Source organism: Balaenoptera physalus (genome assembly GCF_965194825.1).
Source record: "Balaenoptera physalus genome assembly, chromosome: 13".
NCBI lineage: Eukaryota > Metazoa > Chordata > Mammalia > Artiodactyla > Balaenopteridae > Balaenoptera > Balaenoptera physalus.
In genome coordinates this window covers 36,160,771-36,188,589 of record NC_138892.1, presented here as the reverse complement: position 1 = coordinate 36,188,589, position 27,819 = coordinate 36,160,771, and positions in this window count along the sequence as shown.

The following is a 27,819-nucleotide window of genomic DNA, read 5'->3' as shown; positions in this document are numbered from 1 at the left end:
GTTTAATAGCTACAAAAATTATGAACCCATTTGTGTCATTTATAATGAGCTCAACAGAAAGATCCATATAATTTAATAGTTGGGATTGCTTATTTAGTTCAGCTTATATTAATTGGTTACACTCACATATCTTTTATATTTCTGAGTCATTTACTATTCATTAATTACTGTATTTAGTTTTTCAATACTGAGAGTTGATTATGTGTCAGTTACTTAAATAAGTGCTGAAATACAAAGATGAATAAAAATTCCTGTCCTCCAAATGTTCACAGTCTAGTAGAAGAGAGCCAGTCATGTTTCAGTCTCTAAGTTCTGAGACCAAGGAATAAACAAAGGGTTTCAGGAAACCTAGGAAATAGTAGCTTAAAGAGTAGATCTCATTTAGTTTCCCTCTCCTAGGAACGGTATTTTTCAAGCCAAAGAAAGTAGAGACAACTCCTTTAGTTGCTGGAAACCAAATATCTTACAGATGATATACCTGGGCTTACTGATGAGATAGATAGCAAACTAAGATACCTCCTGTGTGTACATCCTGTTGCTATGTCTGACAGTTTATGGGTCACTTAAATAATTTACTTAACGAAGTGTCCAAAAAGGCATCTAACCCCAATAAGGAATAGCAATTTACAAAGCATTTAGAACTTAACACAGGGTGCATCTTTCCCAGATGATGCGTGACCAATTTCATTTTCATCACTTACATGGGAAACAATTTCTTTGGGCAAATTCATCAAGCAAATATTTGTATTAATCCAGTAATTCTCTAGATAAGCGAAAAACCTGTGCTCCTGTAGACTATAGAAGAGAACATGTAACGCTGCCAATTAGATAAACTAAATGTGCTATGACATATTCCTTAAAATTCCATGCTTTCTTTTATAATGAAAATTTAAGAGTGACTATTTCCTTCCTATCACCAGTAAATGGAAATATCTGGGAAGGCTATTAAAGATAATGCAGTAGTAAGAGCTTCTAGACACTAAATATTCAAACAGCTTATCAGATAGTCTCAACCTAAAAACATTCCTATTTCTGCATAAAATGGAAATGAGAATAATATAATGCAACACAAAGTGTTACTGTGAAAATTAAATGAAATAACATGTATAAAGATTTTAGAACAGTGCCTGGCACAAAGGAAGTATTACAGAAGTAGTAACTTTTTTATTCTTTAAATTACTAAGTAAACGATACTATATAATAAAGGACAAAGATGAAAGCCTGATTTCTTCTGAGTATCAACTTCAAAAAATATGCTAAAAGTAGGGAATTCCCTGGCAGTCCAGTGGTTAAGACTCTGCACTTCCACTGCAGGGGGCGGGTTTGATCCCTTATCAGGGAACTAAGATCCCGCATGCAGCACAGCATAAAAAATAAAAAAAAAAGCTAAAAGTAATAACCAGGGTAGCATACATGGATATGGAAACCTTACTTTTAATTCAGCTAAGTCGTGCTTCTAAATTAATTTCATTTTGGTCACCAATATTGTTAATTAAGTAAAAAGGCAAATATGGTCACAAATCAACTTAACAGTAGGTCATCAACTTCCTTAAGGCATCTTTTTCTTTAAGCCCTCAGAGTGCGTTAGTCTCCTCATCCGTGACTGCAAAAAACGGCACTTACTTAGGAACACCCTACAGTTTAAATGACTACAGATTGATTTACATATCAAATATCAGAACGAAGGAGGTGAATTGATTTGGTAATTGTTAAGAGTATGGGTTCTATTGTCAAAATGCTTTGATTTAAAATTGTCTGTCTTTTGTTAGTCTTTTAACTTCATCAAATTATTTAACTTCTCTGAAATCAAGTTTTTACAACAATAAAGAAAATGCTGCAAGTAAAGTAAGGGAAATAACAACACCATGCTTATAGTGTTATGGTAGGAATTGAGAGATGAAATTCAAATTAATTATTACTCACTAAATATTACCATTACTCATTGCTACTGAAAGGTTAAAATAAATGGTAGAAATAATCACTATCCTCATGGAGCTTATAAAAGCATTATAAAAGAGGTGTGTTATTTTTTCCCTCTCATGAATAAAATAGTTAAACCTACATAATTTAGGCAAAGGGCATAAAAACCTATTATTAATAGGACTCAGAGATTCAAATTTTTTTCGAATCATTAGAGTTATTAAATATGCAATGAAGACACACATATATACTTCAAAATATGCTGTTATCTGTTTGTCCTTTACAAAATTTTCAAATATTTTTGTGTCAAGTTAACTTTGAAATATCCATGGGAAATTTTCCTGTATACTGAAGTTAATGTTTTTTGTTATGAAAACCTGAGTTATTTTATTACTTCAGGTCTTCCAGATCTTTGTTTTACATTTCAACTAAAATAGGTATGATAGGATTAATTTATTCTGCTCCCAAATATGAAATGGTAACAAAATTATTTTTAAAAACTTCAAAACCAAAGAAAATTCAAACTAAAAGATGAAATATATATAATCTTATACTCAAGATAACAAAGTATGACTGCTTATCACAACTAGTAAGTATTGTTCTTCATGCATTAGTCTGATTTTTTTATCTGGGAATTCAGAAGGAATGAAATTTTATCGTGCGGATACTATTGCAGTACGGTTACTTCATTTCACAGCCTAGCTTTTGAAAGTTCAGACGACTCTGGGTCTTTTAATTTTCTTAAAATTTCTAGTGCATCAAGAACATTAAGCAATTCAGGGCTGTTGGATGCTAGTTTTGTTTTGCTTTTCCCTTCCTGTGAACAGAGAAAACAACACGGTAGAGCACTTGCTTATATGATTACTTGAACTTAATGAACACCATCTGGAGGAAGAGAAACCTGAATATTTGCATACATCTGGGCATAAATAACATGTTGCTGCAAAACTGATTAATAATTGCATTTAACAGGCCACAGTTAGCGATATTTACATCTTGGTGCGGTGGGAAAGTAGAAAATGAATATTTATCATTGCTCCCTTACCTTAATTTGAACAGGCTGTTAACCAATGTAGTAACCTGTGTGAACAGTATTTCGGAAAAGTTTAATTCAAAAATGGATGCTTTCCTTCTTTTCATTCTCTGTGGTAGAGGGTACATAAGCACACTAGATGATTTATTCTTAAAATGCTTTAAACTCTGTTTTTATTTATATATTTGATAAAAAGAAAATAAACTCTTTTTATGGTAAAAGGAGTCAATGTCTTTCCTACTAAGATTTATACAACCATAAGAATATTGTCAATCTTAAGTTTGCAGAAATACAAGTGTATATTACTTCCTGTAATTCTATACCAAAGTGTGGATACTTTGCTTTAAATAATGTATCCACACCAGAGTCATCACGTGAAAACTTTTGATTCAACACATCTGACAAAATAGAGAAATGATAAGATGATTCTTTTTAAAGTAGTATAGGTGGAATTTTAAGGGCAATTTAAGACACTCATTCACTAATCTTTTTCTAAAGAGAATAATTGGAATCAATACAATAACATTTTTTTTCCCTTACCGACTATGAAGTCTTATATTTTCCCTTTCCCTGTCTCCCTCTCTCTTCCTCACTTTCTTAAACACATATACATGCACATGTGTGCATGCACAACTCACAACCCAAACACTAAACTGTATAACGTTAGTGTAAATAACAAGATAGTGGATAAGAAAAAAGCTTTGAACAAGTTTGTTTCTATTAATAATACCACACTTTTTCTTTATCCATATTTTTATAGTATAATTAGAACAGCACTTAGTAAGGACACATTATATATAAACACAGTCATGTTTTACATGTACTACCAGTACATCTCAAAATTTAGCATACATACAAATCACCTAGGGATTGTGTAAAAATGGAGATTCTGATTCAGTAAGTCTGTAGGGAGCTCCTTGCTAACACACTCCCAGTGTGTGTTTCAGATGTGTGGTCTGACTGTGTTAGAATAGGAAAATTCCAAACCATTTATTCCTCCCAATATCCCTCAAGGTAGGTATGTCTAACATTTCCATCTTACAGGAACCTCAAACACAGACAATTTAAGCAGTTTTCCCAGGGAAACAAGAAAAATTAAAAATTAGCAAGGGATGTAATGTGTGTTCACATCCAGGAAGTTCGTCTCCAGGCCCCCCACACTTTTCATCCCAACCCTATACTGTCTGGGCGTTAATTAAGACTAAGTATCAGAATGTGTACTCACAAGGTAAGGCAAAGAGAATCTGGCGCAGAGGAGCAAAAGGGAAGAGACAGACATGAGCTAGAGAGGATGGGGAAATGAGGGGAACAGAAAAGGGAAAACAAAGACCAAGTTTACAATTAAAACATATGCACTGATTTTTTCCTTTCCATTGTAAGAAACTGAAATCTATAATACAATCACCTAATAATTACATGCAGAAACATTTGCTTGATAATCCCTGAAAGACAATAACTAGTAATGGTATTGGTCCATTTCATCTAGGTTATCAAATTTGTGGGCATAGAGTTGTTCATAAGTTCATTTATTATCCTTTTAATTTCCATAAGATCTACAGTGTTGTCCCCCTTCTTATTTCTGATATTAGTAATTTGTTTTCTTTTTTTCTCTGGCTTGAGACTCATTTATTTTACTGATCTTCTCAAAGAACAAGCTCTTTGTTTCATTGATTTTCTCTATTTTCTGCTTTCAAATTCATTGATTTCTCCTCTAATTATTATTATTATTATTATTTTAATCTTCCTACTTGGGATTTAATTTGCTCTTTTTTTCCCCTAGTTTCCTAAGGTGGAAATTTAGATGATTGAATTTAGATTTTTCTTCTTTTCTAATATAAGCATTCAATGTTATACATTCCCCTCTAAGCACTGCTTTTGCTGCACCCCGCAAATTTTGATTACTTGTATGTTTATTTTATCTCAAAATATTTTACAATTTTCCTTGAGATTTCTTTTAAGACCCATGTGTTATTTAGAAGTATGTATAACCTCCATATATTTGGAATTTTCCAGTTTCTTTTTTCTTATTGATTTCTAGTTTAATTCCATTGTGATCTAAGAACTGACACTGTATGAGTTCTATTTCTTTAAATTTGTTCAAGTGTGTTTTATGGCCCAGAATGTGTTCTATCTTGGTGAATGTTCCATGAAAGCTTGAGACGAATGTGTTTTCTGCTGTTGTTGGACGAAACAGTCTACAGATGTTAATTATATACAGTTGATTGATGGTGTTGTTGAGTTCAACTATGTTCTTACTGATTTTCTGTCTGCTGGATCTATTCATTTCTGAGAGAGGAGTGTTGAAGTCTCCAACAATGAAAGTGGATTCTTATTTTTCTCCTTGAAATTCTATCAGTATTTCTCCCAGGTAGTCTGTGCTCTGTTGTCAGACACATATAAGTTAAGAATTGTTACGTCTTTTTTGGAGAATTGATCTCTTTGTTATTATGTAATACCTTTCTTTCTTTGATAACTTTCTTTACTTTGAAGTCAGCTCTGCCTGAAAATAATATAGCCACTCCTGTTTTTATTTTTATTTTTGACTAGTGTTAGCATAGTACATTTTTCTCCAACCATTTACTTTTAATTCATATGTGTCTTTATATTCAAAGTGGGTTTCTTTTAGACAGCATATAGGAGAGTATTGTTTTTTAATCCATTCTGACAATCTTTGTCTTTCCATTGGTGCATTTAAATCATTGCATTAAAAGCAATTATTGAGGTGGTTGGATTAATTTAACATATTCATTACTGTTGTCTATTTGTTCCCCTTATTCGTGTTCCTATTTTTGTCTTTCACTATGTTTTCTTCCTTTTGCAGTTTGAATTGAGAATTCCAATGATTACATTTTTCTCTCATTTCTTAGCATATCAGTTATACTTAAAAAAAATTTTTAGTGGTTGCTCTAAAATTTGCAATATATATTTGCAGCTAATTCAAGTACACTTTTAAACAACACTATACCACTTCATGGATAGTATGAGTAACTTATAATAACAAAATAATCCTAATTCCTTCCTCCCATTTCTTGTATCATTGCTGTCATTCGTTTTACTTATATATAAGCCTACATAAGTATACATATATATATATACATAAATGTATACAAACAAGATATATACCTAAAGCTACATAATTGAACAAACTTTTCTGTTAGGTCAGTTAAGAGTAAGAAAAATAAGTGTTTTACTTTTCTACTTATTCCTTCTTCAATGCTCTTCCTTTGTTTAATTAGATCCATGTTTCTGATATATATTATTTTCCTTCACTCTAAAGAGCTTATTTTAACATTTCTTGCAAGACAAGTCTACTGGCAACATATTCCCTCAATTTTTATTTGCTGAGAAAGTCTTTATTTCTTTGTCACTTTTGAAGGGTAATTTTGCAGTGTACAGAATTCTAGGTTGGTGGGGTTTTTTTTCTCTCAACATTTTAAATATTTCACTCCACTCCCTTCTTGCAAGGAGAAGGTAGAGGTCTTATCTTTTTTCCTCTATAGGTAAAGGTATTTTTACCTTCTGGCTTCCTTTAGGATTTTTTCTTTAATTTGATTTTCTGTAGTTTGAAGATGATATTCCTCAGGCCTAAGTGTAGGGTTTTTTTTGGGGGTGGGGGAGGGCAGGGTATTTATCCTGCTTGATGTTCTCTGAGCTTTGTGGATTTGTGGTTAGTGTTTGACTATACTTTGGGGAAATTCTTAGGCATTATAATTTCAAATATTTCTGTTCTTTTCTTTCTTCTCCTTCTGGTATTCCCATTACATGTATGTTACAATTTTTTTTTTTTTTGTAGTTACTCCACAGTCCTTAGATACTCTGTTCTGATTTTTCTCAGTCTTTGCTCTCTTTTCCTTTCAGTCTGAGGATTCTATTGATATCCTTTATATCATAAATTCTTTCTTCATCCAATGTCCAGTCACTAATGTGCTCAGTAAAGGCATTTTTCATTTCTGTTAAGTTTTAAATTTCTAGCATTTCTTTTTGTTTCTTTCTTAGGATTTTCGTCTCTCTGCTTATATGACTCATCTCTTTTTGCCTGCTGTCTACTTGATCCAAGAGCCCTTTGTGTGTTAATCATAGTAGTTTTAAATTCTTGGTCTGAAAAATCCAACATTCCTACCGTGTCTGTTTCTGATGCTTGCTCTGTGTCTCTAAATTGTGTTTTTTGCCTTTTGGTACACCTTGTAACTTTTTCTTGATAGGTGAAAATCATGTATTGGGTAAAAAGAGCTGCTGTAAATATGCCCTTAGCAGGACTTTCCTGGCAGTTCAGTGGTTAGGATTCTGCACTTTCACTGCTGAGGGCCCAGGTTCAATCCCTGGTTGGGGAACTAGGAACCCACAAGCTGCAAGGTGCAGCCAAAAAAAAAAAAAAAAAGCCCTTAGTAATGTGGTAGTGAGGTGTGGGGGGAGGAACGTGTTCTAGAGTCCTTGATTAAATCTTAGTCTTTCACTGAGCCTGTGTGTCTAATTATGAACTTCAAAAGCATTTCTCAGTTTTTTCTACCCCCTTAGGTAGGTAGGATGGCTGGAGTTGGAGAGTTCCTCTTCTTCAGATCAGTTAGGCTCTGCTAATACCTCAGCAGGTTAGGCTCTGGTTAACTAGTTTCTCTTAACACAAGCCTTGTTAAAAAGAACAGAGTGCTCTGGCATATTTCAAAATGTTTTGTTTTTTTTTTTTCATTTCTCCCTTCCAGAAGGCTGAGGGCATTTTTCTCTAATATTTATTATTGGAATCTGGTAAAGCTCCTGGAGGTGGATCTCAGTATATTGTGGACCCTCTATGAGTGGGTCCCCCGTTGTTTTTAACTCTCACTGCTGTCTGCACTGAGCCTCTAGCAATTTGTCACTTACAGTTCAGGTTTTCCTACTCCCGCACTAGTTCCCTAGGGCATTTCCAATCATGAGACTCTGCTCTGGTAAGACAGACTGCCTGTACAATCTTGGGGGCAGTGGCTTGCCCTGTAAACTCACTTCTCTTATGGCTCTAAGAAGAGTTGTGGATTTTTCAGCCTGTTCAGCTTTTTACTGATTAGGACAGAGTGGCAACTTCCAAGTTCCTTGGAACCAGGAACTAGAAGTCCCTATTCACTCTTTCAAATAGTTACAGTATTTTGTTTTAAAACTCAGCTTAATAGTAGTTAGCTTAATGAAAACTCAATATAAGAAATAACTTCAGATGGAGCTATACAAGGAAGGCAGGCCATTCTATGTAAGTAATGGTTTGTAGCTCTAGAATTTCTCAAGCAAAAATTAACTACCTATCAGTGATCCCATGAAGAGATTTCTGACATGTGAGAGAAGGGAAAAAATGACATCTAAGTCAGGGGGCCAAATAAATTTTCATTCACATTGGGAAAAGTGAAAAAGACTAAATGGGAGCACAATAATTATTCTGATGGGCAATAATTGTAAATCTGGACCGTCTCAAGTGAAAAAGGATGTATGGTCACTGAAATTCTTAAGTCCCTTTCAATCTTATGATTTAGAGATTAAGACATGGCAATACATAGCTACATTATTTTCAGAAAGTTTTAATTAGCTTTTATGGGGCCTAGAAATAGCATGAATTCCTCCTCTAATGAATAGAAAAGTCATGGCTCTGGCAGCAAAAATTTAAGTCCCAAGATTTAAGTCAGATGGACCCCATCCAAAGACCAATTCTGGACCTCTGTCTTTGATGTCATTACCTAAGACTGAAAAGCTGATACTGGAAAATAAAATCATTAAATTAGAAACACAACAATGTTCAAAAAATTAAAATAGGATGTGGCTCCAAATACCATATCAGAAAATTGCAAAGCGTATCAAGAATTAAATTATAAAATTAGCATAGTTATATATGACCCTTCTAAATACATGGGGAAAATCAAATCTGTGTAACTACGAAACTATATATATGTAGTAGACAAATAGAGGAACTAAGGAAATAGAGGAAAAATGCAAAGAATCAGAAGGTTCTAACTGCTTAAGATGAATTATTACTTTGTGCTGTCAGCTAGAAAGAAAGCTCCAGGCTACCCAATTTCTTCTTGATTAATTGGCCTCAGGAGGTAATCTTGCTTATTGTTCTCACCACTTGGTAAGAGGTGTAGGCTTGTAAAGCAGAGATTCCTTTAGTCTAGTCCCAGAGCTGTCTGCATTTAAGGAAACACCTAACAGGAATGCATACCCTTATTGAAGCTGCTCTAAAGTATCTAAGGGCAAAGTCACAACTAGAAAGATATCAAAAAGAAGTGATGTGTGAAAAAGGAATCTCTTTTGTACAGCTGTCCTTTTCATTTTAATCATAAAAGGATAGGATCAAAAATCAAGGCCTTTGTTTTCCAGTATTTTAGTCCTGAGTAGCAGGCAAGAGAAAGGTTTAACATTCTTTATTCTTAGGTCCTCTAAATTTAAATCATTTCAAAATCTTCCATTTCTTTGAGAAATGTTTATTTGCTTCTGTGAAAAGTGTGGCAATACATGTGATAACAGTACCAATGAAAATTTACAAAATAATTGAAACAATGATTTCTTTTGAAATAATCATGGGATCTGAAATATGTAATATTTATCACAAGCATTTGCAACACACTATAGTGGTTACATAAAATGCTGGTAATGTTCCAAAGTAAGTTCCATTGTCATATTCTTTATAACAGACTCAACTTTAATGGGTTAATTACTTTTAAAAGGCTGGTATCAACCAAATAATCCAATTTTTTCTTACTTTATTTTATTAGGAGAACTCTATACCCCCAATTTCTTATTCCAGAAACTCTAGTTTCTAGTTTTTCATAAATTCCCAAATTTAATCTTACATCTCTGACATTTCCCTGGCTGCTTGTACTCATGCATCTTTATCTAAACCTGAGAGCATTAGGCTTTTGCTTATAAGGCCAACTGCAGGCTCTCACTGTTTCCTTTTTAGGGCAATGGTTACAGAATTCACTAATGATACTCCTTTACCTCCATAGTAGCTGGTATCACAGCCAAGATATTACTCTCTTCTCAACACTTTCACTAACCTCCTAATGCCAGTAATTTGGTCTTTGTCCCTTGGAGATGGTAGAGCTACCAATCAACATTTCTGTCTAGGCCCAAAATTAAATAAGATTGAGAGGTTCATATCTGAATCTCTTCGGCTCTATTTTTACTTCCTAATTCATAAAGCTGAAATGAGCAATCTTGGAGTCACAGTTTTTTTTTTTTTTTTTTTTTACGCTCTATTCCACAATGTCAAATACTGGCCTTGACAGAGTGGGAAGTGGGGCTGTGCAGCTGTCACAGCGGTGGTTATTTGCTCCCTTGATTGACAGCCTCCTCATGGAGAGTAACAAACACTTCACCAAGTATTATATATTGGGGCCTCTATCCATTCAATTGTTTGTTCAACTCACAGCATGCACAGGCATTTTAAAAATAAAAATATACAATACGCATTACTCCAGGCCCTGAGAGGAGAGTGAATAACAAAACAATGTGTACTGCCCTCAAGAAGATGACAATCCAATGGGGTACAGAACATTAAATGATTATATAGTTATTATGATGTGTCTGAATGAAAAATAAAAGATGCTTCTGTAAAGTAAATAATGAGTTCCCTGAGGAAGTGACTTTTAAAGTGCAACCTGGAGGATAAATCGATGCTAAACAAATGGAGAGAGCAGAATGTCGAAAAGCCTAGCAAAGATTCCAAGTCAGGAGGTGGACGGTGAGGTGGATACACATACCAAAGGTCTGGGGGGCGACTTGTAGGTTTATGTTGTTATTCATGTACCCCTATTACCTCTATTATGTTTACAAATTATGACATGTTTTTAGAGGGAAATGTCTTACGTTTTAGTACCTTTGAGTGTTTTTTTTTTCTTTTTTGAATCAGGGCTTATATCACTTTGCATTTCTTTATGCATAGCCGGCCCTGACTCCCTAAGCTGTGTAGAGAATAAATTAGGTGAAAATAATTATAGAGGCAGAAAAAATATCTGAATAACCTCAATGTTGCATCTTTCCAGTAAAAAAAAGTCAAAATCTTTAATTTCCCCTGACTTGGGCTGTTACCCTCCAGAGCAGATGCATATTAATGAGGCCTTTAATCAGGGCATCTCTAGCTCTAGACCACTAGATTACATATGCACCTAAACTTTTCAGTTGGTGTGGTCAATTATTTGCATAATAATTCTCAATTACTCTCAAAATTAATTCTTAAAAATATTTCAATATAACAATTTTTAAATTACTTTTTATAAAATATACTATGTATTATTCGAATTGAATACAACTAAATTGAATTTTAAGATTAAGAAGAGAAAGCATATTTTAAGAGATTATGGAGGAAGTTCATGACGTAGAAATAGATGCCACGTGTGTAGAATCCACTTGTGAATTTTATTAACATATGACGAGGCCAGAGAAGTGAGTGTGAAAACTAAAAGGTGATATTGCTTTAATTATGACTACATTTACAAAAATTTAAATAATGTTTCAAGGTGAATATTTGAGTACCAGAACTATTTGACATATTGTTCTATGGATCTCATTACTTTCCATAAGATGAGGAAAAGAAATATTTGTTTCTAGGTTTCAAAAGTCAGATATTTTGGCATCTTCTATAAATTAATGTTTGATACCTTTTATAAATTGCTTCTGAATCCTCAATCTAAAGTTAGAAAAATACCTTTAATCAAACATGCATTTTCTTTACTCCAAATCTTCTCTAAGTCTATAAATATTGTGAGTTACCTTATATAATACTTTATTTTTCCAACAAGCATGTTTCTAAATAAAAATTGCTTTTTAGATGACAGACCACAAAGCAAGACACAGCACACGTAGGATATATGATAAACTGATGTTCACAGAATGTCATTTTTCTATTCTTATTCTACAAGGCAAGGTATAGCCTATCTCTGCTTTTATGTCTCTTCAGAACAAGAGAACAAGGTGGAATGACTATCTTGTGATTAGAATATGAAGAAAGGAATATTACATTAAAAATAAGATAGCATGTAGAAAAAATAAAAGGAAAGAAATCAGGAGAAAAAAATCAGAAGGGTAGCAAGAAAAAAAAATCACATCACAGAATCTCTCCCTTTCTTTTTTGCTTATTCAACAATTACTCAGTGCCTACTCATTGCTCCTCTTTGGAATAGGCACTTATGAAATATGCACAAATAAAGTACTGATCCTGGCCTTGAGACTTCCTCTCTAGTCAGAAGATTGTGTGGCAGGTCTTGTAGCACATTTTGAACAGTGGCAATACCTCATGCAAAGCACAGATCTCTCAGAAGGTTGTCAATTCATCCCAACAACCATTTTTTTCCATAAAAGATGCAAAAAGTCAGTATGATTTCAAAGGACATTATAATTTAGAGGTAATTATACTTAAAATATATTTATTTAAACCTGATTTATCTAAATAATCAAAATATAATTTAAAAGTAATAACCTTTACTCACTTAGAGGCTTTTAAAAATATAAATATCAGAACTTTAGATTATGGAAATATCAATGAAGAACCACTTTTAGTCCACATTCTTGACTCTAGATTAACTAGCCCTCTCCATTCTCACTATGCGAGATACTGACTATACGTTCAGTGCCTTGACCTTGGCGGTGGCTCTCCAGCCTGTCCACACAACTCAGCGGCCTCCAGCTGACTTGAATACAATTAATAGACTGTTATGTGTGTTCCTCAAACTGTTTTATATTAGATAAACATGTTATTCTAATTACATATTGTAATTAATACTACTTTAACTAAAAATGTTATTTCTATGGTAACAAAGTTGAATGTTTTGGAATGGTTTAATAAAGATGAGCCAATTTTAAAATTGCTATCTAATTAGGTGTGGGTGGCATAATCGTAAAAGTTTGAGAAAAATAAAATATTTAAATAATTCCACATGTGCTCTCTACAAGGATAACAAGCAAATTTGTGATTTTCCATTAAAAGTGATAAAATAATTCTGCATGCAAATTGTTTTATATTGTATCTTAAGATCCTGGGTCTGTTGTGAAAAATCAAAAAAGAGTGCATTGTGGGTGTAGTTTACATACCAAAGATGACAGAATTTTTTAATCAACAGACTTATATTTTTAAAAAAATCTTGACCATTCATAAAACAATTGATAAATAAAATGTACATTTTTACATTTTAAGATAAAATAAAATATTTGATCATGGATATTTTTTATCCTGTATTTTAATCCTTGTTTCTAAATTAATTGATTATTCACCCTAAAGATGCCACCCAAAACTACTAGAGCTCATCAATGAAGTCTATAACGTTGCAGGATACATAATTCATTTACAGAAATCTGTTGCATTTCTGTACACTAACAGTGAGCTATCAGAAAGAGAAATTAAGAAAACAATAAATCTAAGAAGGTAAAAGATCTCTAATTGGAAAACAATAAGACACTGATTTAAGAAAATTTGAAGACAACACAGATGGAAAGATAAACAATGATCATGAATCAATGTTGTTAAAATGACCATACTACCAAGGCAATCTATAGATTCAATGCAATCTCTATCAAAATACCAATGGCATTTTTCACAAAGCTAGAACAAATAATTCTAAAACTTGTATGGCAACACAAAAGACCATGAATAGCCAAAGCAATCCTGAGAAAGAAGAACAGAGCTGGAGTCACTTTCTCTGACTTCAGAATATACTCTAAGGCTACAGTAATCAAAATAGTATGCTACTGGCACAAAAAAAGACACATAGATCAGTGGGACAGAGTCCAGAAATAAATACACACACTTATGGTCAATTAATCTATGACAAAGGAGGCAAGAATATACAATGGGGGAAAAGTCTCTTCAATAAGTGGTGCTGGGAAAACTGGACAGATACTTGTAAAAGAATAAAATGCGGACATTTTCTCACACCATATACAAAAATAAACTCAAAATGGATTAAAAAAAACCTAAATGTAAGACCTGAAACCATAAAACTCCTAGAAGAAAATACAGGCAGAACACTCATTGACATGAATCGTAGCAATATATTTTTTTTAATGTCTCTCCTAAGGCAAAGGAACCAAAAGCAAAAATTAAGAAATGGGATCTAATTAAACTTAAAAATCTTTTTCATGGCCAAGGAAACCATTGACAAAAGGAAAAATCAACCTACTGAATGGGATAAAGTATTTGCAAATGATAAAACCTATAAGGAGTTAATATCCAAAATATATAAACACCTCATACAACTCAATATAAAAAAAAAATTTAAAAATGGGCAGAAGACATGAACAAACATTTTTCCGAAGAAGACATACAGATGGTCAACAGGTACATGGAAAGATGCTCAACATCTCTAATCAGAGAAATGCAAAGCAAAACCACATTGAGATTTCGCCTGTCAGAATGGCTATCATCAAAAGACCACAAATTACAAATGTTGGTAAGGATGTGGAGAAAAGGGAACACTTACACACTGTTTTGTGGGAATGTAAATTGGTGCAGCCACTATGGAAAACAGTATGGAGACTCCTCAAAAACCTAAAAATAGAACTATCATATTACCTAGCAATTCCACTCCTGGTTCTAAATCCAAAGAAAACAAAAACTCTATTTCAAAAAGATACATGCACCCCAAGGTTCATAGCAGCATTATTTACAATAGCCAAGCTATGGAAGCAACACAAGTGTCCATCAAGAAACGACTGGATAAACAAAATGAATCACACACACACACACACACACACACACACACACACACACACACACACACAGTGGAATAGTACTCAACCATAAAAAAGAAATTTTTCCATTTGCAGCAACATGGAAGGAGATGGACCTGGAGAGTATTATGCTTAGTGAAATAAGTTAGAGAAAGATAAATACTGTGTGTTATCACTTATATGTGAAATCTAAAAAGTAAACAAATGAATATAACAAAATAGAAACAGACTACAGATATAGAGAACAAAGTAGTGGTTACCAGTGGGAGACAGAAGAGGAAAGGAATAAGATGGGGGGTAGGAGATTAAGAAATACAAACTCTTATGTGTAAAATAAGTTACAAGGATACATTGTACAGCACAGGGAATATAGCCAATATTTTATAATAACCTTAAATGGAGTATAATCTACAAAAATTTTACACTGCTATATTGTATACCTGAAACTAATGTATTATAAATCAACCCTACCCTAATAAAAAATAAAAAAATAAAGTTTATAGTTTCTGAAAAAAATAAATTGGTCATTTACTTGTTCTAATAGCATCAGCAAAAGAGTATTGTAATAGAAATAATGATTTAGTTCTAGACATATACAGAGATGAAATATTAAAGAGCGTACACATACTCCATTTTAAAAGATTTCCTTGGAGACCTTCAAGATGGTGGAGGAGTAAGACGTGGAGATCAACTTCCTCACTACAAACACATCAGAAATACATCTACATGTGGAACAACTCCTACAGAACACCTACTGAACACTGGCAGAAGACCTCAGACTTCCCAAAAGGCAAGAAACTCCCCATGTACCTGGGTAGGGAAAAAGAAAAAACAGAGACAAAAGAATAGGGATAGGACCTGCACCTCTGGGAGGGAGCTGTGAAGGAGGAAAAGTTTTCACACACTAGGAAGACCCTTCACTGATGGAGATGGGAGGTGGCTGGGGGGAAGTTTCACAGCCACTGAGGAGAGTGCAGCCAAAGGGGTGCAGTGGGCAAAGTGGAGAGCTTCCCACCCAGAGGATCGGTGCCCACCAGCACTCACCAGCCTGAGAGGCTTGTCTCCTCACCTGCTGGGGCAGGTGGGGGCTGAGAGCTGACGCTCCGGCTTCGGAGGTCAGATCCCAGGGAGAGGACTGGGGTTGACTGCGTGAACACAGACTGAAAGGGGCTAGCGCATCACAGCTAGCTGGGAGGGAGTCTGGGGAAAAGTCTGGACCTGCCTAAGAAGCAAGAGACAATTGTTTCGGGGTGCACAAGGAGAGGGGATTCAGACCACTGCCTAAACGAGCTCCAGAGATGGGCGCGAGCCGCAGCTATCAGCATGGACACCAGAGACAGGCATGAGATGCTAAGGCTGCTGCTGCAGCCACTAAGAATCCTGTGTGCAAGCACAGGTCACTATCCACACCTCCCCTCCAGGGAGTCTGTGCAGCCCGCCACTGCCAGTGTCCCAGGATCTAAGGACAATTTCCAAGGGAGAACACATGGTGCACCTCAGGCTGTTGCAATGTCATGCCGGCCTCTGCCACTGCAGGCTTGCCCCACATTCTGTACCCCACCCTCCCCCCAGCCTGACTGAGCCAGAGCCTCCTAATCAGCTGCTACTTTAAACCAGTCCTGTCTGAGCAAAGAAGAAATGCCCTCAGGCGACCTACACACAGAGGCAGGGCCAAATCCAAAGCTGAACCCCAGGAACTGTGCGAACAAAGAAGAGAAAGAGAAATTTCTCCCAGCAGCCTCAGGAGTAGTGGATTAAATCCCTACAATCACCTTGGTGCACCCTGCATCTGTGGAATACCTGAATAGACAACGAATCATCCCAAAATTGAAGCGGTCGACTTTGGGAGCAACTGTAGACTTGGGGTTTGCTTTCTGCAACTAATTTGTTTCTGGTTTTATGTTTATCTTACTTTAGTATTTAGAGTTTATTATCATCAGTACGTTTGTTTATTGATTTGGTCGCTCTCTTCCTTTTTATATATATATATATATATTTCCTTTTTCCCTTTATCTGAGTGTGTACGTGTATGCCTCTTTGTGTGATTTTGTCTGTATAGCTTTGCTTTACCATTTGTCCTAGGGTTCTGCCTGTTTTTTTTTTTTTAGTATAGTCTTCAGCGCTTGTTATCATTGGTGGATTTGTTTTTTGATTCAGTTGATCCCTTCTTTCTTTATTTCCTTCTTTTTTTTCTTTTTTTAAATTAATTTTTAATTATTTTATTTTTAATAATATTTGTATTTTTTATTTTAATAACTTTATTCTGTTTTATTGTATTCTTTTCTTTCTTTTTTCTTTTTCTCTCCCTATTCTTCTGAGCCATGTGCCTAACACGGTCTTGGTGCTCCAGCCGGGTTTCAGACCTGTGCCTCTGAGGTGGGAGAGCCGAGTCCACAAGAGACCTCCCAGCTCCACGTAAAATCAAATGGCGAAAGATCTCCTAGAGATCTTCATCTCAAAACTAAGACCCAGATCCACTCAACGACCAGCAAGATACAGTGCTGGACACCCTTTGCCAAACAACTAGAAAGACAGGAACACAACCCCAACCATTGGCAGAGAGGCTGCCTAAAATCATAATAAGGTCACAGACACCCCAAAACACACCACTGGACGCAGTCCTGCCCACCAGAAAAACAAGATACAGCCTCATCCACCAGAACACAGGCACCATTCCCCTCCACCAGGAAGCCTACACAACCCACTAAATCAACATTAGCCACTGGGGGCAGACACCAAAAACAACAGGAACTTCGAACCGGCAGCCTGAAAAACAAGACCCCAAACACAGTAAGTTAAGCAAAATGAGAAGACAGAGAAACACACAGAAGACGAAGAAGCAAGGTAAAAACCCATGAGACCAAAAAAATGAAGAGGAAATAAGCAGTCTACCTGAAAAACAATTCAGAGTAACGACAGTAAACATGATCCAAAATCTTGGAAATAGAATGGAGAAAATACAAGAAAGGTTTAAGAAGGACCTAGAGGAACTAAAGAGCAAACAAACAATGATGAACAACACAATAAATGAAATTTAAAATTCTCTAGAAGGAATCAATAGCAGAATAACTGAGGCAGAAGAACGGATAAGTGACCTGGAAGATAAAATAGTGGAAATAACTACCGCAGAAAAGAATAAAGAAAAAAGAATGAAAAGAATTGATGACAGTCTCAGAGACCTCTGGGACAACATTGAACACATCAACATTCGAATAATAGGGGTCACAGAAGAAGAGAAAAAGAAAGGGACTGAGAAAATATTTGAAGAGATTATAGTTGAAAACATCCAGGAAGGGCAGAGAGTACAATTCAGGATAAATCCAAGGATAAACATGCCAAGACACATATTAATCAAACTATCAAAAATTAAATATAAAGAAAACATATTAAAAGCAGCAAGGGAAAAACAACAAATAACATACAAGGGAATCCCCATAAGGTTAACAGCTGATCTTTCAGCAGAAACTCTGCAAGCCAGAAGGGAGTGGTAGGACATATTTAAAGTGACAAAAGAGAAAAACTTACAACCAAGATTACTCTACCCAGAAAGGATCTCATTCAGATTTGACGGAGAAATTAAAATCTTTACAGACAAGCAAATCTAAGGGAATTCAGCACCACCAAACCAGCTTCACAACAAATGCTAAAGGAACTTCTCTAGACAGGAAGCACAAGAGAAGGAAAAGACCTACAATAACAAGCCCACAACAATTAAGAAAATGGTAATAGGAACATACATGTCAATAACTACCTTAAATGTATGTGGATTAAATGCTCCAATCAAAAGACACAGACTGGGGGAATGGATACAAAAACAAGATCAGTATATATACTGTCTACAAGAAACCCACTTCAGACCTAGGGACACATATAGACTGAAAGTGAGGGGATGGAAAAAGATACTCCATGCAAATGGAAATCAAAAGAAAGCTGGAGTAGCAATTCTCATATCAGACAAAATAGACTTTAAAATAAAGACTATTACAAGAGACAAAGAAGGACAGTACATAATGATCAAGGGATCATACCAAGAAGAAGATATAACAATTGGAAATATCAATGGACCCAACATAGGAGCACCTCAATAGATAAGGCAAATGCTAACAGCCATAAAAGGGGAGATTGACAGTAACACAATCATAGTAGGGGACTTTAACACCCCACTTGCACCAACTGACATTTTATCCAAAATGAAAATAAATAAGGAAACAAAAGCTTAAAATGACACATGAAACAAGTTGGACTTAACTGATATTTATAGGACATTCCATCCAAAAACACCAGAATACACTTTCTTCTCAAGTGCTCATGGAACATTCTCCAGGATAGATCACGCCTTGGGTCACAAATCAAGCCTTGGTAAATTTAAGAAAATTGAAATTGTATCAAGTATCTTTTCTGACCACAATACCATGAGACTAGATATCAATTACAGGAAAAAATCTGTAAAAGAAACAAGCATATGGAGACTAAAATTACACTACTTAATACACAAGAGATCAATGAAGAAATCAAAGAGGAAATCAAAAAATACCTAGAAATAAATGACAATAAAAACATAACAACCCAAAACTTATGGGATGCAGCAAAAGCAGTTCTAAGAGGGAAGTTTATAGCAATAAAATCCTACCTTAAGAAACAAGAAACATCACAAATAAACAACCGAACTTTACACCTAAAGCAATTAGAGAAAGAAGAACAAAAAAACCCCAAAGTTAGCAGAAGGAAAAAAATCATAAAGATCAGATCAGAAATAAATAAAAAAGAAATGAAGGAAAAAATAGCAAAGATCAATAAAACTAAAAGCTGGTTCTTTGAGAAGATAAACAAAATTGATAACCCATTAGCCAAACTCATCAAGAAAAAAAGGGAGAGGACTCAAATCAATAGAATTAGAAATGATAAAGGAGAAATAACAACTGACAGTGAAGAAATACAAAGGATCATGAGAGATTACTACAAGCAACTATATGCCAATAAAATGGACAACCTGGAAGAAATGGACAAATTCTTAGAATAGCACAACCTTCCGAGACTGAACCAGGAAGAAATAGAAAATATAAACAGAGAAATCACAAGCACCGGAATTGAGATTATGATTAAAAATCTTCCGACAAACAAAAGCCCACGACCAGATGGTTTCAGAGGCGAATTCTATCAAACATTTAGAGAAGAGCTAACACCTATCCTTCTCAAACTCTTCCAAAATATAGCAGAGGGAGGAACACTCCCAAACTCATTCAACGAGGCCACCATCACCCTGACACCAAAACCAGACAAAGATGTCACAGCGAAAAAAAACTAGAGGCCAATATCACTGATGAACATAGATGCAAAAATCCTCAACAAAATACTAGCAAACAGAATCCAACAGCACATTAAAAGGATCATACACCATGATCAAGTGGGGTTTATCCCAGGAATGCAAGGATTCTTCAATATATGCAAATCAATCAATGTGATACAGCATATTAACAAATTGAAGAATAAAAACCATATGATCATCTCAACAGAAGAAGAAAAAGCTTTTCCCAAAATTCAACACCTATTTATGATAAAAACCCTCCAGAAAACAGGCATAGAGGGAACTGGTCTCAACATAATAAAGGCCATATATGACAAACCCACAGCCAACATTGTTCTCAACAGTGAAAAACTGAAAACATTTCCTCTAAGATCAGGAACAAGACAAGGTTTTGCACTCTCACCACTATTATTCAACATAGTTTTGGAAGTTTTTAGCCACAGCAATCAGAGAAGAAAAAGAGATAAAAGGACTCCAAATCAGAAAAGAAGTAAAGCTGTCATTGTTTGCAGATGAGATGATACTATACATAGAGAATCCTAAAGATGCTACCAGAAAACTACTAGAGGTAATCAGTGAATTTGGTAAAGTAGCAGGATACAAAATTAATGCACAGAAATCTCTTGCATTCCTATACACTAATGATGAAAAATCTGAAAGAGAAATTCAGGAAACACATTTACCACCGCAACGAAAAGAATAAAATACCTAGGAATAAACGTACCTAAGGAGACAAAAGACCTGTATGCAGAAAACTATAAGACTCTAATGAAAGAAATTAAAGATGATACAAACAGACGGAGAGATATACCACGTTCTTGGACTGGAATAATCAACATTGTGAAAATGACTATACTAGCCAAAGCAATCTACAGATTCAATGCAAACCCTATCAAACTACCAATGGCAGGTTTCACAGAACTAGAACAAAAAATTTCAAAATTGGTATGGAAACACAAAAGAATCCGAATAGCCAAAGCAATCTTGAGAAAGAAAAACGGAGCTGGAGGAAGCAGGCTCCCTGACTTCAGACTATACTACAAAGCTGCAGTAATCAAGACAGGATGGTACTGGCACAAAAATAGAAATATAGATCAATAGAACATGACAGAAAGCCCAGAGATAAATCCATGCACATGTGGTCACCTTGTTTTTGATAAAGGAGGCAAGAATATACAATGGAGAAAAGACAGCCTCTTCAATAAGTGGTGCTGGGAAAACTGAACAGCTACATGTAAAAGAAGGAAATTAGAACACTCCTTAAGGCCATCCACGAAAATAAACTCAAAATGGATTAGAGACCTAAATGTAAGGCCAGACACTATAAAACTCTTAGAGGAAAACATAGGAAGAATACTCTTTAACATAAATCACAGCAAGATCTTTTTTGACCCACCTCCTAGAGGAATGGAAACAAAAACAAGAACAAACAAATGGGACCTAATGAAACTTCAAAGTTTCTGCATAGCAAAGGAAACTATAAACAAGGCGAAAAGACAGCTCTCAGAATGGGAGAAAATATTTGCAAATGAATCAACAGACAAAGGATTAATCTCCAAAATATATAAAAAGCCAGTGTAGCTCAGTATTAAAAAACAACCCAATCAAAAAATGTGCAGAAGACCTAAATAGACATTTCTCCATGGAAGACATACAGATGGCCAAGAGGCACATGAAAAGCTGCTCAACATCACTAATTATTAGAGAAATGCAAATCAAAACTACAATGAGGTATCACCTCACACCAGTTAGAATGGGCATCTTCAGAAAATCTACAAACAAAAAATGTTGGAGAGGGTGTGGAGAAAAGGGAACCCTCTTGCACTGTTGGTGGGAATGTAAATTGATACAACCACTATGGAGAACAGTATGGAGGCTCCTTAAAAAACTAAAAATAGAACTACCATACGACCCAGCCATCCCACTACTGGGCATATACCCTGAGAAAACCATAATTCAAAGAGTCATGTACCACAATGTTCATTGCAGCTCTATTTACAATAGCCAGGACATGGAAGCAACCTAAGTGTCCATTGACAGATGAATGGATAAAGAAGATGTGGCACATATATACAATGGAATATTAGCCATAAGAAGAAATGGAATTGAGTTATTTGTAGTGAGATGGGTGGACCTAGAGTCTATCATACAGAGTGAAGTAAGTTAGAAAGAGAAAAACCGTATGCTAACACATATATATGGAATCTAAAAAAAAAAAAATGGTTCTGCAGAACCTAGAGGCAGGACAGGAATAAAGATGCAGACGTAGAGATTGGAACTGAGGACACGGGGAGGGGGAAGGGTAAGCTGGACAAAGTGAGAAAGTGCCATGGACATATATACACTACCAAATGTAAAACCAATAGCTAGTGGGAAGCAGCCGCATAGCACAGGGAGATCAGCTTGGTGCTTTGTGACCACCTAGAGGGGTAGGATAATGAGAGTGAGAGGGAGACGCAAGAGGGAGAAGATATGGGGCTATATGTATATGTATAGCTGATTCACTTTATTATAAAGCAGAAACTAACACACCATTGTAAAGCAATTATACTCCAATAAAGATGTTAAAAAAAAAAAGGATATTCTTGTCTAAAATACGTATTTCATCCAAATATTTAAGGTAGTTTTAACTGTGCCTTAAAATTGAATGCCTATTACTGTTTGCACAAAGGTTGGAAGATGTGGATCTTAAAACATTAAAAGAAACTTTAAATATTCTTCAAAAGACGTTTCCAGCTTGTTATGGTAGACAATATAGGAACTGATAGACCTGTCAAAACCTTTCCTTGATAAAAATCATTTGGTGCTCTTGGAAGTTTTCCCACCAATCTATTATACACAACAGGAGAATTATTAGCATCGAATATGAATAATTTTATATTTTAAAAATATTATCCAAAGCTAGAGTCAGCCTCTCTTTTAACATTTTTATATTTGGTTATATAGATTTAAACTACCTACTACATGGTAGGATATGCCACCATGCGTTTCCCAAGAACTTCATAATTCTTATTTTGTTTTCGTGTGTCCTTAGTAATTTAACACCAGATTCCTACTTGACAGATTTCTTAATTTCTGCAGTGTCTCATCTCCTATAACTGTCTCCTTCTTTCTGCTCCACATAAACCTAGATACAGAATAAGACAGTAGTTCTCACACCATACCCTGTGTCAGAATCACCTAGAGGGCTCCTTAAAGCACAGAAAGCTAAGCTCTACTCAGTTACTAATTCACTAGGTCTGGTTAAGCCCTGATAATTTGCATTTCTAACAATTTCCCAGGTGATGCCAATGTTGCTGTTCCAGGCACATATGTTGAGAATCACTAAAATATAAGAATTTTTCCTTGATTTCCCCCAAATCATTCATACAAAGCATTTGCTTAATTGGTATACTCCACTAAAGACTGGGACAAAAGGACTTTTTATTGTACCTGCATGTACAAATTAATACTGAATAGTAAATCTCTGGATTCTAATAGATTCTTTGGCCACATCATAATGAATTTCTTACTCTCCTTTATTTACCATGAGTACCAGCTTTCCCAACTCCAGCTTGGTGACCTCCTTTTCTTCTACCTTCTCCCCTCTTGCTGTTTGATCCAGTACCAACATTCTTCTTAACTCTTTATAAAGAGAACTTTAACATTGTTTACACATCATCTTTACAAACTGTCAGTTCAGGGATCAAAACTCCTCATCCAAAATGGACTTTCAAAGTATTTGGGTGGATGGGGGCAAGCCTCCTAAAAGATTAATACCAGCTAATTCAATAACATCTTTCACTTTTCTATACAAAGGTGATGAGTCCAGGTTTGTTCATCTTCATTTGGAATGCTACTCTTGTAATGTGGCACTGAGATAATAGAAAACTAGTACCTGCCTCTTCTTGTGAACTCAGGGATGGTAGGAAGTAACCAACTCCCAGGTGAATGAAAGAGAGAAATGCATTTTTTTTTGGCAGTTATTACAGTGGTGGCACAGATGGTAGCAGACTCGATTCAACTGGGTCACTATTGGATTCATTAGTGCCAACATATTCATAAAAAGTGGACAGAAATAAACACATACAAAGTCAATTCTGCATATGAATGAGCCAAGGGAAGAGCAACCTACAAAATAAGATAAAAAACTTGCCACTAAGCTGAAGGATGGGTAGACAAGGTTACCTGTACAAATTCACTAGGACGGTGGAGGAGACACGCTCCCTTATATTGACTACATTACACTTGTAGGAAACAAGGTCTTGGACATTTGATGGAAACAACTAATAATCCCACCTACCAAGTAAAATAGCATTTTTATTCTGATTCATGAATGAGTAGGTGTATTTGAAGGTTGATTCCAGTTTATAGCAATAATTTCACTTTCATATTGAAAAATATTTTAAATAATCACATAAAGAATTTTTACATGTTTTAAATCATATTATAAATCTTTGGCCCAAGGCCTCTTACCTGTTTCCACCAGGATTCCTCAAGGGGAGAAGAGAGTGAATTTTTGCAGCAGGAAGTCTGAGGACAAAATCCAATGCAGCAGTAAGCATGATATTCCTTTGAAATAGCATAATATATCCTAAATTTTCATTGTAAGTTGGTATTTTACTGCCTAATATATTTATTTTTGACTTAATATCAGTTTAATCAGGAAAAGATAAGTTTGCTCTCACGTTGGTATTAACCTTGGAACTGAATTGCATTCAAAGACATACCTTACTGTCCATTAATGCAATGGAAAAGCAAGTTAAATATTTATTGATCTTTCTTAGAGAATGCCAAATGGATATCCTAGCTATATCACATAAACAAACAAACTTGCTGAGCCGACTTACTTCTTTCTCACCTTCCATAGTAGCTTTTTCCCAGAATCCTCTTCTTTCCCCAGATGTAGAAGTTCACTGAAATTAATTACCCACCATGATTCAGCTGGGTTTGCAGCGGGTCTATGAGAGATCATAAGAAAGATGAGGTCTAGCAATGCCCCAGCTGTACTTTCCTTTGTAATAATCTGCTTGTTTGCAACACTAATTATAGGGACAATATCCTTTATGAGACTGAATTTGTATCTTACTTATTATTTTTATTTCCTTGCAAGTACAATGTTTAGGTTTGGATTCAAAAGTCCTTAATGTTAATTTTGGCTGTTTCATTTACTAGGTGTGTAATGTTAGGTAAATCTCACAATTTCTCTAAATTTCTTGTTTGCTCTTACATGAATACAGAGGTTAACATAACAGGACCCTCAATTTAGTTAATAAGTATGAAAATGTGTGTAAGGTAAAATACTAAACAATTTGTTATTATTTCTTAATATTATACAGGAATGCAAGGGCAATCACATAAACATGAAAGTATGGTGATAAAAATCATGTGTATTTTCTAAAATATAGTAGAGCTTAATGGAATTTTAAGAGTACCATATATATATATAGCAGAAAAGAGAAAGTCTTGACATAATACATGAATGAGAATAAATATAGTATTTAAGTAGCGTTGCCTATTCCAACCTGAAAAAATAAAGCATTTTGCCATTTGTAATATTTAGAAACTTTAAAAAATCAGTTTTATAGAATTAAATAAGAAATTGAGTGTCAGAAGTCAAAATCACTCAGGTTGAGACATTTTAAAAACACACATTGAGATCAGTGTTTTTAAATCAATATAATTTCGACAAATGTCTTCTATTAATGACTGCCAATTCTACTTTACTAGCTTGTTGATATACAGCCATTTTTCTCTACTTTTATCATGCACCAGAATCACCTGGAGAGACTGTTGAACCACAGATCTCTGGGCCCTACTGGGTATTTTTAATTCAATACATCTGTGCTGAATTTTTAACGCTTTCCTAGGTGATTGTAATGTTGCTGGTTTGGGGACTACACTTTGAGGACCACAGATATGAACACTAATGGATTTACAATGATGAAGCAAAGCACAGAGGAATGGCTATTGAATGCTATGAAGAATCTCATTCCAGTGCTCACCACATGTGCATTGTGATCTTAGAGGTATATAGTGTACGTTGCTCATTCTTCTCAACTGTGCAATAGACATGTATTATTATTCTCAAGATACATGATTTACTTTGACTATACAGTACTCCTTGTGGAATGCAAACTAAGTGTACAAACTGCTGAGAAGATCTCTGGGGGAAAAGAAAAGCAAATGCTGATTTTGCTTTGCATTCCACTTTTTAAAGTACTGTTTTCACATCAGTTTTATGCACCAATAACTTAAGGCTCAAGAACACAATTACTCTAAGCTTATACTTTGGTGTGTTATAAGTCAGGATACAGAGTCAGCTACTATACGAAAGAGGCCTAAAAATACAGTTGAGTAAATAAACTAGAAGTTTGTGCCTTTCTCATTTTACAATATAAGTGTAGGCAGGCTCTGGCTGATGACTACTTCTGAGCCAGCCAGCTCTACACAAAACATGACTCCATCTCTGTATCAAAGTTTGCATCTGCAGTTGTGGTTCCTTGGTCAGAAGAAGAGGAAAAAGAGGAGTCAGGGCACACAACTTGTCTTTAAGTTGAAAAAGACCAGTGAATTGTGCACATCACTTCTGTTTATATACCATTGGTAAGAACTTAGGTAGACACACCTGACTGCAAGAGAGGCTGGGAAATAAGCCCAGCTCAAACCCAGGAAGGCCGGGGAGCAAGTGAAGAGGGAGAAGGGAGGGGCAGATTCCACTACTAAAATGAAAAAGGGTGAGAATGGATCCTGGGGGACAGTTTAACAGTGTCTACTACAGGTGGGAATATAACAGGTGAAATAAAGCAGTTGCAACTTTCGTGGAAATAAAAGATCTTGAATAGATTTAACGGATTCTTTAAAACATTTCTGAAGGAGGCTACTTGCCTAAAGAGGATTGCAGTATCTTAAATTTAACATTCCAGGGATGAATTAATGGTGCACTTTATTTTTAAAGAAAACAATTTAACTTCAGGAAAGATACTTCTTTTCTTTCCCTGGATGGTTATATGTTTCTGTGTATGGGTATGTGTTTAGGAGGTGAAAGGAGAAAATAGTGATAATATTGTGAAGTATTTTCCATTTTATTTATGATAAAATACAATTCATATATCTAATAATAAAAAGAAAATTTTATTTTTTATTTTATTCCATTATTGATAAGTAAAAATTGAAATTATAGTAGAATTTTAAAGACCATCTTTTTTCCCTATTTTTATGTGTTTAAATATGTGCTAGGAGATTTATGTGAAAGCATGCACTGTTGCAGTTCTAATTCCTTCACATAAACCAGTCTAATCACCTTTATTTTTGCCTAAATGAATGTCCTGTTCAAAAGTGATTTTTATTACCTTTCTCTACCGCTATTTTTTTCCTCACTGTTCTTACACCTAGATTTCATTCTCATTCCTCTGAAGAGATTAAAATTTAAAAGTGCATTAAAGAAACTGTTGCCCATATGTTTCACTAAAGCAAGGTAAACTGGTATTTACAGGCACACTGACCTCTTTTCCACTGAGAAAACAAGGAATCATGTTAGTAGAACAAGACCCTAAACTATACAGTCTGTTCTACAGTGCATTTAATTGTAAGAGTGGGTCATGAATATCTGAGTATGTGATTTCTTCTGAGAAAGTCACAGGACATTTATATATCAAAATAATAATACTTGTCTCAACTCAACTTTTATGACTTTGTAGAATTACAGGGTATAGAATAGCTCCTTCCAGGTGTATAAACTTCCTCCTGCGAAATCTGACACTTTACATAGTGCTTTAACACCTATAAACTCCAGAGGTAGTGACAGTTTTCTGTACTTTTGTACAATATTCCATTAGCAAAATCTTGTTTCATATATGTGAAAAGCTGAGAAGAAAGTTGGGACACCATGACAAGATCTGATTCG